This window comes from Schistocerca nitens, chromosome 3, assembly GCF_023898315.1.
Source record: "Schistocerca nitens isolate TAMUIC-IGC-003100 chromosome 3, iqSchNite1.1, whole genome shotgun sequence".
Lineage (NCBI taxonomy): Eukaryota > Metazoa > Arthropoda > Insecta > Orthoptera > Acrididae > Schistocerca > Schistocerca nitens.
Window position 1 is genome coordinate 481,378,670 of NC_064616.1, and position 12,953 is coordinate 481,391,622.

Sequence of the window (12,953 nt, forward strand, 5' to 3'; positions counted from 1 at the left end):
GTCACTGAATTGTAATCTTTAACTATCGTTTGGGCATGTGACAAATTTCGTTTCTATCTTTCTGTCAAACATGTAAAAATTTAAAGTGATCGTCGAGCATTGCAATTTCTTATATCTTCAAAATTAAATCACGACAGGTTGAAACATTGGGCATTGTTTCTGCAAGAATTCCACTTCGCAATAATCTACATTCCTGACACGGAAAACATTGTTGCAGACGCACTGTCACCTGCACCGTCTAGCCTTGAGAAAAGCAACACAGAAGCTAACCTTGAGAAAAATTTCAGTATCTTTTACATTCAAAAAGTTGCCTTTGAAAACTTCGTCACTGCATCTTTAGAGGACATTGCTCATGAGCAAGACAAGGATACGATTTGGAAAGATATTAAAAGTAAATGGCATGAAAAGGCACACACGCAGATTTGTCATTATTATCTGGATAGAAATAACATACTCTCACACGTTGCACTGTTGATGACAACCTATGGGTACTTCGTACTCCTGACGATTTTGTTAATAAGCATTCATTTCACCTACGCACATTTTGGCCCACGAAAATGTTATCATGTTCTTGGGACGACATGTTGTATGGAAAAGAGAATTAGGAGAGTCTTGTCTGTTTGTAAACTTTCTCAAGAAGCTAAACCGCCAGCATCACACACCGTGCTCCAGTGTTTCCTGTTATTTCTACTAGAGTAAAAGAATTAACTGCTATTGATCTTCTGGGACCCCTTGTTAAAACATTGAATGGATTTTCGTACGTTCTCGTTGCTGTTGCACTTACTTCAAAATTTGTTTCTTTCACACAGTTACGCAAAGCCACTAAACGTTCTGTATCCAACGCCTTTGTTAAAAATTTCTTACGTGACGTTGGACGTGTTGCCAAGGTCGTTTCAGATAATGGACCACAATCCAGATCTGCTATTTGATCAGACATGCTTTGGAATTGTAAAATTAAACATGTTTTTATTTCATTGTACTCTCCACATTGTAATCCGTTTGAAAGCATTATGAAAGAAAGTACTAAGCTCTGCAGACTTTATTGTCACAGGAAGCATCAGTATTGGAACAAATACTTATTTTAAAATGTACTGAATGAAATGCCTCATGACTCCACTGCTTTACCACCTATTCTTGTACTTGAGAATGAGGAACCACCGTTTCTGAGTACACATAAACTTCGACATAAAGACATAATTGATTTGGGTATTAAAAATATAAATTCTGCTGGAGACAAAAGGAGAAAATTACACGCTAAAACAAATGCAAAGAAACTATACACTGGTCAAAAAGTTCTCGTTATAGCCCGTTCATTGTCGCATAAGAAGAAACATTTGAGTCACAAATTATTTCTGATTTACAATGGACTTTACAGGATCCGACGTATACCACATGTTAATTGTCTTGAAGCTGAAACCCTGCGTACTAACAAGGGAACCTCCCCATCGCAACCCCCTCAGATTTAGTTTTGAGTTGGCACAGTGGATAGGCCTTGAAAAACTAAACACAGATCAATCGAGAAAACAGGAAGAAATTGTGTGGAACTATGAAAAAAATAAGCAAAATATACAAACTGAGTAGCGCATGCAAAACATAGGCAACATCAAGAATAGTGTAAGCTCAGGAGCATCGTGGTCTTGTGGTTAGCGTGAGCGGTGGCATGAGCCCCCTCTCATATTTCTATCTTACGATTCTCCTCTCTAATTGCATGCGGTGGAAAGTTGCTATTCCTTCACACGTGGACTTTCCACGCAACGCAGCGTCTCTCGTCACCCGGGTGGTCCGGTGACAGGCGGGCTCTGCTGATCTTGAAAGGGTAAGCCGACGGGTGTGAGGGAGTCGCGTGAATGCTTTCCAGACGCCGACATTGTAGAATAGCGGCTGAGACACGCCCTGAAGTAGCGGCTGGGCTAGAGGTTCCGTTACTTTGCAGAAACACTTTCTGGCGGGCTGCCAGCGAGGCGTGGGAATGACTCGTGTACCCAGGCAGTTGTGGCGGGCAAATTCCCGCGCTTTCTGCAAAATCGTAACTGTGATTGGCTTGCTCCGGGCATAGCTCCGTGACGTAGCAAAATCAGCGCAGAAATTGGCGCCAAGAATCCCCATTGGTGGAATGGTAGTGCTCCGGCAATAGAGTGAAATTTTCCGCCGGTTTTCGAGTTGCTGATTGGAACGGTTAACCACGACCACTGTGGTGGGGGCGGGAATGTTCTGTGTTCGGTTTGTACGGGTGCTCTTGTGGGGAGTCGGCTCTCGCCTTTCGGTCGGAGTAGGTTACAAGACTGAGCTCTCGCTGCTCTGGACAGCCTGTCTTCCGTTGGCTGTCTAATATACTTTTATTTAATTGTAACTGTTTGACGAAGTTGCTGAAGTTTCGACTTCAACGTAACTTCCCAAGTACAGTTGGCAATTGAGTGTTCTGCATGCAAGCGGCCTATGTTGTCTGTCTTGAGCAGTTTTGGGTAAGGTTGACTGTATAGGAGTTACAGTGTGACTTCGCTTGTTAAAATCAATCACTGTACCGTCAGTGATTGTGTGGCGAGCCTTCTTCGTCTCCCTCAGAGGCGCATTTGTATTGCTAGGAAGTCTTTAGTCTGGAACAACCAGACCAGGATAATTAGTTTTGGGCTATACTCGCGACATTATCATCACCACGACGGGACGTCGAAGCAACCAGCCATCGCCTCTGGTACGCCAGATCGTGTTCTTGCAGTTAAGAAGACAGTTTGGTAATGTATGTCCGCAGCACCGGCAGATAGGGATTTTCCTAGGTGATAATCAGAGCTAAGCAGAGCGCGCCTGTTCGTCTTTTTCTAACTTTGTTCTGTCTTGGGCGTTCATTGTCTGAATTCTCACTACTGTAGCAGCAATTAATGTTGGGTTGGCTGTGTGTCTCTCTTAAGACTTGAGTTGCAAGGAATTGGCTCCACATACCATATATGTCACAATCTAGTTCAGGGACAACTTCACCTTCACAGCATTGATGTGAGTATCCAATTTTAGCCAATGTGATGTATTGTAAATGTTTCATGTGTTTTTGTTTATTATTTTGAGTTATAATAAAGCATATTGTTATTTTGGACAGAACTTTCATTCTGTTAATCGGTAGAGCAACCCTATCATTTCTCACTTCGTTAATGGAACTTTCCTTTATTTAACTTATTTATCAAATGAAATTATTGCAGGTGCCAAACTCTTTTCTACTCCATTTGCAGGGTCGATTACAGTCAGTTCGCGTATCTTTTTAATCCATGTGCAACAGCTAAAGTCGGAGTTAGAATAGGGGGGCTTAGGGCATCCTTTATATAGGAAGATTCTCGAAGAATTTAGTGTTAAATACACTGCTAGCCCCGGCACCTCGCAAGCGTGAGCAGCTGCGGAACGAGAGATCCTCGGTTCAAGTCTCCCCTCGAGTGAAAAGTTTACCTACTTTTTTTTCGCAAAGTTATGATCTGTCCGTTCGTTCATTGACGTTTCTGTTCGCTGTAATAAGTTTAGTGTCTGTGTTTTGCGACCACACCGCAAAACCGTGCGGTTAGCAGACGAAAGGACGTGGGAACCGAAAACATTTGTTCGCAAGGTCATAGGTCAACCGATTCCTCCACAGCAAAACACGTCTGATATATTGTATACGACACTGGTGACGGCACGTGCGTCACATGACAGGAATATGTTTTCGACCCACCTAACTTGTACACTTGGCGAATGGAAAAAAAGATTCTTCTACCCTGCCCGATTTAGGTTTTCTTGTGGATGTGATAATCACGCCCAAAAAAGTGATGATAACATAAGAGTTTGTCACATAAACTGCAACAAATGAATGCAACAGTTTCACAATCGCACAGTTTTCCCTGTGCTCTGTCAAAACATATGTTTTTAACGATTTCAAATTTTTCCGTGTGTAGACCGTCAAACCCTGCATATGTCCAAGCAAATCTGAACATGTCCTGGAATTGTGGAGAGCGAAGTTGTGTGTGAGTGCCTGAACTTTGATAATTGTCTGAAAATAAAAAATTTGATTTTTCACGCGAGGGAAGAATTGAACCAAGGACCTTCCGTGCCGCAGCTATTCACTCTAACCACGAGACCACGGCGCGCCTCAGCTAACATTCTCCTCGATGTTGCCTATGTTTTGCATGGACTACTCAGTTTGTACATTTTGCTTATTTTTTTCATAGTTCCACACAACTTCTTCCTGTTTTCTCAATTGATCTGTGTTCAGTTTTTCAAGGCCTATCCACTGTGCCAACTCATAACTAAATCTGAGGGGGGTGCGATGGGGAGGTTCCCTTGTAAGAAAAGTAAAGGATTGCATCACATTTCTCATGTAAAACCGTTTATTGAGAAATAATTTGCTTTCTGACTTAGTCTTTGCTATAAAATTTTTCACTTCAAATTACTGTTAGCTTTATCACATTTAGCATGCAGCGATGTTTTTGAAATTAACTATCTAGTCAAGAACTTATGGAACATATTCAGACAGTAATTTTACGAGTTCACTTTTATAGGGAACAGATGACACAGTCTTATTGTGTGTAGATTTTCGCTTGTTAGTTGCACAGTTACGTCGCGACTATAATGCTCAAATTCTTGGAACATATACTGCTAATGAGGTTTTACTGCAATGTTTTGGTTTACTTCAAAAAACATTTTCTGTTTAAAGTACTTTCTGAGAGGTCACGGATGACACACTATTTGGTTAGTTTGATAGATACATATTATCTTATGACGCTACTTATGAGTGACACATTATTCTTTATTGCTTTTACGCTGTGTCTGTTTTATGTCTGCACAGTCTCAAATCAATATCGTATAGTACAGTACTTTCAAGGTCATGGCAATGAGCGTAATAACTACGACATTTATATGTATAGTATTTTACTTTTGTATATGACAAGGCAAGTACAGTGATTTTTGGAGAACTTTGCTTATGAACGACGATAACTACGGTACTTGGCACATGTTTACTGTTAAGCAGTGTCAGAAATTTTCTTACAGCAAGACGTGCAGTTTAGCGCTACATGACACGCATTTGAGTTATTACTTTTTGTACTTGAGTCATTATTGGCAATATTTTTGAACTACAACGATATAGAGAAGGTTTCCGCTGATACATTTTATTCCACAGTTTAAACTGTAAGATGTAAAGTATAATCACATTATCCCTCACGGGGGTAAGCCTACTTTGTATACCATGCGTGTGGCAAGCGCAACGAGCCCTAGCTAATATGGTATTTGCTTATACAGTTTTATACATCGGTACCATATTTCTCTAACACAGAATTACATTGCTATCTAGTCATTTAACAGAGAGAAATAATCATTTTTTACTACGTCTCTGACACATGTCTAGATAATTACACAGTTGGATTATTTATGAAATTGTACTTTGTCTGCGTTTTGTGAACTGTTCACATATACTTTAGGAACCACTGTGATACTGTGAGAGCTTCGAGTGCTGTATATTGTATGTGACCTTGACGCAATACTCTGCTGTGCTGGGCTGTGCGATAGCCTCCTTGGCATATACCTGTTGTTGTGTTACGTGTTAACCTTACTGGTGCCGCTTAGCCGCTTTTAAGCTCGCCGAACTGCTGCAAGCGCTCTCATAGCTGTAGAAAAGAGAGGCTGTTGACCTCGCTAATGACATTTCTTTGCAGAACACACCACAAACGTGACGTACACTATTACCTGTAAACATATGATTACCCTTTGAAGTTTGTACTTTGTGCTACATACTGAATTCCTTATGAATTGATGAGAAATATTCTTACGTTTACACACATGATTGACAAATGTCTCTTTATGAGAGTTGAGAGAATTTCTACTGACTTACGAAATGCCACATGGCTGCTGAATGATGTTTTTATGTTTTTCCTTGCACATATTTGCTTATTTCATTTGATATCAGGTTTCTAGCTGCACTGCAGCATTGGTTTAAAAAAATAAAATTCAATACATATGCTAGTCTGAACAGATCCATTAAATAATAATTTTATGATACACATTCTTAAAAAAAGAGCATTTCGAAAGGAAAGAACAATAAGAAGGCGAAGGGACGAGTAACAGGAACTGCATACATAATTTTCTTTTCAAGGACTTGGTAATTTTTCTTGGTACAATAAATTGTTGTGGTGCACCACTTTATCGTTAACATTTGACACAGAATCATTGTGTTTCACATGGGAGATGGTATAGATCTTTTTCCTTGTACTGGCGCTTTGCATAGTTTTGATGATCACAGATGCACACATGCTATTGTAAGCTTACGCATATATTTCCCTTATCTGCATTGCTGTCTTTACTGTAATATTTTTCTCTGCTTGTGCTTTGTCATGTTTAGGTATAAGCTATTGCATTTGCTGCTGCTACTTGTCATGCAATGTCCTATGGAATTTTACTTTGTATTACTGTGCTAAGCCAGTTTTACCGCTGATTTATTTTTCTAGTTTGCTGCATAATGTCTTTTATTAGTTGTAATGTTGCATTTGCTTTGCTAATTTAGATATGCTGCTGCTTGCTTTGCCAATTTTCATTTTTGTCGTTGTTGTTTGTGGTGATTTTTTTGTGCTGCTGCATTGCCTTGTTCTCTAGTTTATAAATCTGAGCTCAGTAGATTTAAGTTTGCTTAAGAGGGAGTATCCTATATAAAAATAATGCGTTATGATGAGTTGGGAAGAAATGCATTGAGAAGCTATAAGGAAAACGTCTGGCCAGAAAGCATTCTATAATGAGGAACCATTATTCTGAAAGATTAGATGAACAGATATAAGTAGGGTATAGTAACAACAGGTTTAGATAGGATTTTCTTAGAAACGAATGATGAGGTAAGAAAAATATGGAAGTATAACCAGTGTTTGAAAGTATAAATACAAGTAGAGAGGATTGTTTAGGGAGGGAGGTGGGGGGGGGGTGACAAATGTTGAAGTAAGAGAGATCTGCGAGAGTTAAATGAAGTTTTAGTTGGAAATGAAGTAGTTCTGGTTGAAAGTAAAGCAGTTATGAGCATGTAGTATATTGGGAAAAAAAGAGTAAAATGAAGCAGAGGTATAAAATGCTCACCACAGGTACTGCAGTATCAAATATATTTTTTATATTTGATATTGCAGTACCTGTGGTGAGCATTTTATACCTCTGTTTCTATAATTACACTTTGACACATTTACATTTGCAAACAGACCCTCTCCTTTCCTTTGTGTTATTCTGCTATGTTTATGTGTACCTTTGTGTCTCTGTGTTCTCCCTACCTCTTTGTGTTTACCTAATAAGATAAATTTGGTAGAATTTTTTTTTCCTTCTAATACTAGGCTGCATTCACTCTGATGAATACTGTTATCCTCAAAACTAATCTCTGTTTTTTGTACCATGTTCTTTAGCTTAGGAAGATGTTCAGACATTATTTATTCTGTTATGCTTCTACTGATATTTTCATTTTTCATTTATTTACTTATGTCACAATTCTTGTCGTACTTGTATATATACTTATTTTTATTCCTTTTGTAAAGCCTGTATTACTTCAAATGTTATCTGTATTATCATGTTCTTTAGAATAATGATGTTTCTTTACATTTTTAATTGTATTTGTATGGTGTTAAATTGTAATTGTATAGACACCAGTTCTTCAAGTTAGGTAAATAGTAGTGATTCATTTTACTTCACACATTTGTCTGTTGGTTATACAATATGTATCAAATCTTAGAGATTATATGATTGTGTTAGTGCTTGCACGTATGTTGATAATTCAGCAAGGGACTGGTTAAAAGCATTGCTGATTGTAAGGACATTGCAAAAAAAAATTATTAGTGAATGCACAAGTGGTGGTTTAGGGTCTTGTAATATGCATCAATACTGACTACAGAATGGTGGTTTATGGACTTGCTATATTATCCTCAATGATTGTGCACCCTCACAGTTACAATGGATGGCTGCTGGCCATCTCTACAAGGACTACAGTGGGTCTGCACCTTTGGTGGCCCACTACTATCATAATCTCTGCAACAACTGCTGTGGGCCTGCTCTGTGGTGACCCATCAGTTCTACCAATATTCTTCAAGACTTCGACTGATACTGTTGTGGGTCTTCTCTGTTGTGGTCCATTAGCAATCTTATATCAACTGAAATCTTCATGTCAGGAGTCAGCGCTGTGTTTCCATGGGGAGGACAACACTAATTCTCCAAGACTGTATGATTGTCCACTACTTACTTGTGCATTTTCATATACTGCTCAGCCCTTGTGCATAAAACTTGCTTAGACTTATCTTCTGATGAATAATTAGGACTGTCTTTAGGGACTGTGAGGAGAATTCTTACTTTAATGAGCAACAGCATATTACTTAACCTTTGTGTGCATCTGATCTATTTGATATTGTTAATATAAAAAATTTAACAACTTAGTCTTGGCCACTGCCCAAAACGTTTTCTAAATTTTTTGAGGGGAGTGGAGGGGCTATGTAAGTAGCCTGTTTGTATGTTGGCAGCGCTATAGACTGTATTAATATCGCTGACTGCGCTCTGCGCCCTCTGCAACAGATTCTGTGGCTGGACGGTCTAGCAGTTAGCGAGCGGATAGAGAAGGGTTTGGAGACAGTTTGCTTGGAGCAGTCGGTCTCCACTATGAGTGATAATTCTTTAAACTTCTCAGAACTGTGCATACGTCCACATTTATCTTCCGCATAGTGAGAAGAGCGAGTATGTGTGTGTACATATTGTACAGTAGACCTACATAGATATTCTTCCAATCAAGTTGTAAGTTGTCGTATGGGAAATACTCTGAATTTAGGTACACTATAGCATTGGTTAGTTTAATCTGTCAAATATGCTTGAATTCTTTTTCTGATACTCCCTCCTGTCTGTTTATAGCTCTAGAATAATAAGTTAAGACGTTCCTAGTTGAACAGATGTCTTTATTTTCCAACATTGTTTCGAAGTCTCAGGAGGGGTTGAATACTCATAAAGTTCTCATGAAAGGAAAGTTAATAGTAGCTGGGCACCTGTATGCAAAAGTTTCAGGCACTCTTCGTGTGATACTGACAAATGTGATATTTTCCACGCCAATTTATCCAGCAAAACTTTATTTTCTTCTTCTGGCGCTTCTTAAATGTATGAGTTATGATTCATAGCACTTCAAAATGGGATCAGTTACTGTTGATCCTTCATACTAAAGTGCGTATTATCCTCAAGGAGCCCATTAACATATTGCGCGAGGTACAGTCTCTAAAGTGGCCATCTATCGATCCATCTATGAATCATCCTCCATTTTCTAATGCATTCAAGTCCGAAGTTGATGCGCAGAAAAATGCTTTGAGAGTTGACTTGATTCCAAAATCACTTAATTGGTCGAGCTCGGTACAATTACGTTCATATCTTATTTCTGGAAACAGAAAGGTGAATGCATCACATGTGAGATGCAACGTTGCTGTTGGCGGAGCGCCTCCATCCTTCTTCATGACTATGAATCTTCCTTTCAAAAATAGGAAACTGTTGCATTGAAGTATCAACGCATGCAGACGTTGAATAAGAATTCTTATCTCGTCATTGCTGTTAAAGGTTGTTGAAAGAATCGTTACAAGACCTCCCGCTTTAATTGTACGCCCGCTATCTGATCTGACACGCCTAAACCATGTAGCAAGTCTCTCCTCAGGATCCAGTACCAATTAATGAAGCTGTTTAAAGAATGTTTGATAATGCAACCTAGTTTAAGGGGCCCTAAGCACTGTATTCTGAGTGGCGTCTCTTTGAGTCTTCTAAGACTCCTTTCTGTGACATGTGAAGTACTAGCTATGAAAGCAAAATCAGAGGATACAATATTGAGAATTTATTTCATAAACTACAATGAAATTTGCAACGATTAAACGTTCATAATTCACAATCTCATTTCCGATAATGTATGTCCGTTTATATTAACAGTCATCACTACTGATCGCAAAGGCCTGAAAATGGGGAAGGATATCCGTTGGGCTATGGCGCCTCCCTATCATACACTCCTGGAAATGGAAAAAAGAACACATTGACACCGGTGTGTCAGACCCACCATACTTGCTCCGGACACTGTGAGAGGGCTGTACAAGCAATGATCACACGCACGGCACAGCGGACACACCAGGAACCGCGGTGTTGGCCATCGAATGGTGCTAGCTGCGCAGCATTTGTGCACCGCCGCCGTCAGTGTCAGCCAGTTTGCCGTGGCATACGGAGCTCCATCGCAGTCTTTAACACTGGTAGCATGCCGCGACAGCGTGGACGTGAACCGTATGTGCAGTTGACGGACTTTGAGCGAGGGCGTATAGTGGGCATGCGGGAGGCCGGGTGGACGTACCGCCGAATTGCTCAACACGTGGGGCGTGAGGTCTCCACAGTACATCGATGTTGTCGCCAGTGGTCGGCGGAAGGTGCACGTGCCCGTCGACCTGGGACCGGACCGCAGCGACGCACGGATGCACGCCAAGACCGTAGGATCCTACGCAGTGCCGTAGGGGACCGCACCGCCACTTCCCAGCAAATTAGGGACACTGTTGCTCCTGGGGTATCGGCGAGGACCATTCGCAACCGTCTCCATGAAGCTGGGCTACGGTCCCGCACACCGTTAGGCCGTCTTCCGCTCACGCCCCAACATCGTGCAGCCCGCCTCCAGTGGTGTCGCGACAGGCGTGAATGGAGGGACGAATGGAGACGTGTCGTCTTCAGCGATGAGAGTCGCTTCTGCCTTGGTGCCAATGATGGTCGTATGCATGTTTGGCGCCGTGCAGGTGAGCGCCACAATCAGGACTGCATACGACCGAGGCACACAGGGCCAACACCCGGCATCATGGTGTGGGGAGCGATCAACTACACTGGCCGTACACCACTGGTGATCGTCGAGGGGACACTGAATAGTGCACGGTACATCCAAACCGTCATCGAACCCATCGTTCTACCATTCCTAGACCGGCAAGGGAACTTGCTGTTCCAACAGGACAATGCACGTCCGCATGTATCCCGTGCCACCCAACGTGCTCTAGAAGGTGTAAGTCAACTACCCTGGCCAGCAAGATCTCCGGATCTGTCCCCCATTGAGCATGTTTGGGACTGGATGAAGCGTCGTCTCACGCGGTCTGCACGTCCAGCACGAACGCTGGTCCAACTGAGGCGCCAGGTGGAAATGGCATGGCAAGCCGTTCCACAGGACTACATCCAGCATCTCTACGATCGTCTCCATGGGAGAATAGCAGCCTGCATTGCTGCGAAAGGTGGATATACACTGTACTAGTGCCGACATTGTGTATGCTCTGTTGCCTGTGTCTATGTGCCTGTCGTTCTGTCAGTGTGATCATGTGATGTATCTGACCCCAGGAATGTGTCAATAAAGTTTCCCCTTCCTGGGACAATGAATTCACGGTGTTCTTATTTCAATTTCCAGGAGTGTAGTTACAGAAATGTGAAGTCATGTATCAGGTACGCAGTGACTGTATGGCAAAGAATTGACAGTGAATACTGGGGCATAGTAACCATTATGAAGGACGCCGCTTTCATCCAGATGAACAGCACTATGACTAGCATGCTCATGCAGTAATGTAATGTTACTGTGAGCTCTGCTGGTTAGCGTCGAACCCAAGGTGGCCCTCTATCAGTGCAGGTCGTATGTGCCATTAGTCACCACTGACCGACCCTGACTTACCTTTCTTACTCCCCCATCGGATTAGGACCGTTGATCTTATTTACTCGACCGCCTAATTTCGAATATCTAAAGAGCGCACTCCTTCGCACCTGGCTACAGCTCTTTGCACTCTCGAACGGCGTGTGGGGAAAACGAGCACGTAAATATTTCTTTGCAAGCGCTGATTTCTCTTATTTTATCGTGTTGATCATTTCTCCCTCTGCAGGTGGGTGCCAACAGAATGATTTCACAATCAGAGGAGAAAAACTGTGATTGAAATTCATGAGAAGATCCCGTCGCAACGAAAAACGCCTTTGTTTTAATGATTGCCACTGCAATTCACATATCATGTCTGTGGCACTATCTCCCCTGTTTCACGATAATACAAGACGAGCTGCCCTTCTTTGAACTTTTCCGCTGTCATCCGCCAGTCCCACCTGATGCAGATCCCACACCGTCCAACAATACTCCAGAATAGGTCGGACAAGCTTTGCTACCAACAATGGGCAATATTATAATTTCATAAAGTATATCCACTCCCTTCACTGCTTCCGTAAAAACTCCTCTACCAATCGTCTTCTTTACTGCCCATCTCTGCTCAAAATGTGGAACTCAGGGTGGACGCCACAACCCGCTACCAATGATGGGAATGTTCTTCCCACTGACGCGATTTTGACACCAGGGGAAAGAAGTAAAACATTGGCTATGCTCTCGTGGCACTGGCCGGGGAGTCACCAGTCCCGCAAATACGGCAGAGATAGTGGTGGTTTCTGTCCTGCTTTCTAAAGACTTTTCTGTATTCAGAGCCTATATTCCTACATGCCTAGAATAGTATTTGTCTGAATTCCTTCATGCCACCAAACAGTTTTTTCTCGTCCACCTGCGAACACTCTATCCTGTCCACAGGCTGGGTTGCCTGAAATAGTGGGGGCTGCACTTTTATCACCATAACTGCGTCCCACCACATTTTCCTAAGCGAGAAGGCCTCTAAGGTCGGGCGCCTGGCCGTTTGTTTGTACAAAGACCATTCTGTCAGCTTCTCCCTCTCGTGAGTTCACTGCCCCTTTATGAAAAGGCACTGCTGCCTGAGTCCCAAAGGAGTGACTGCGACGGAAGTCTCTTGCAGTCTAGTTATTATCTGTCATGGACGGCTCACGGTCCACCTTTTACACCTCCATATATATAAGCCACACAGAGAAAGAGCAAGCCTAGATAGTGAGTATTGCCCTTATATCAGTGGCATCTCCGACGTCAGGATTCTCAGTGCATTTTCAACGTTCTACCTGTCATACTGCCCTGTTCCATCTATCAGACATGAGTG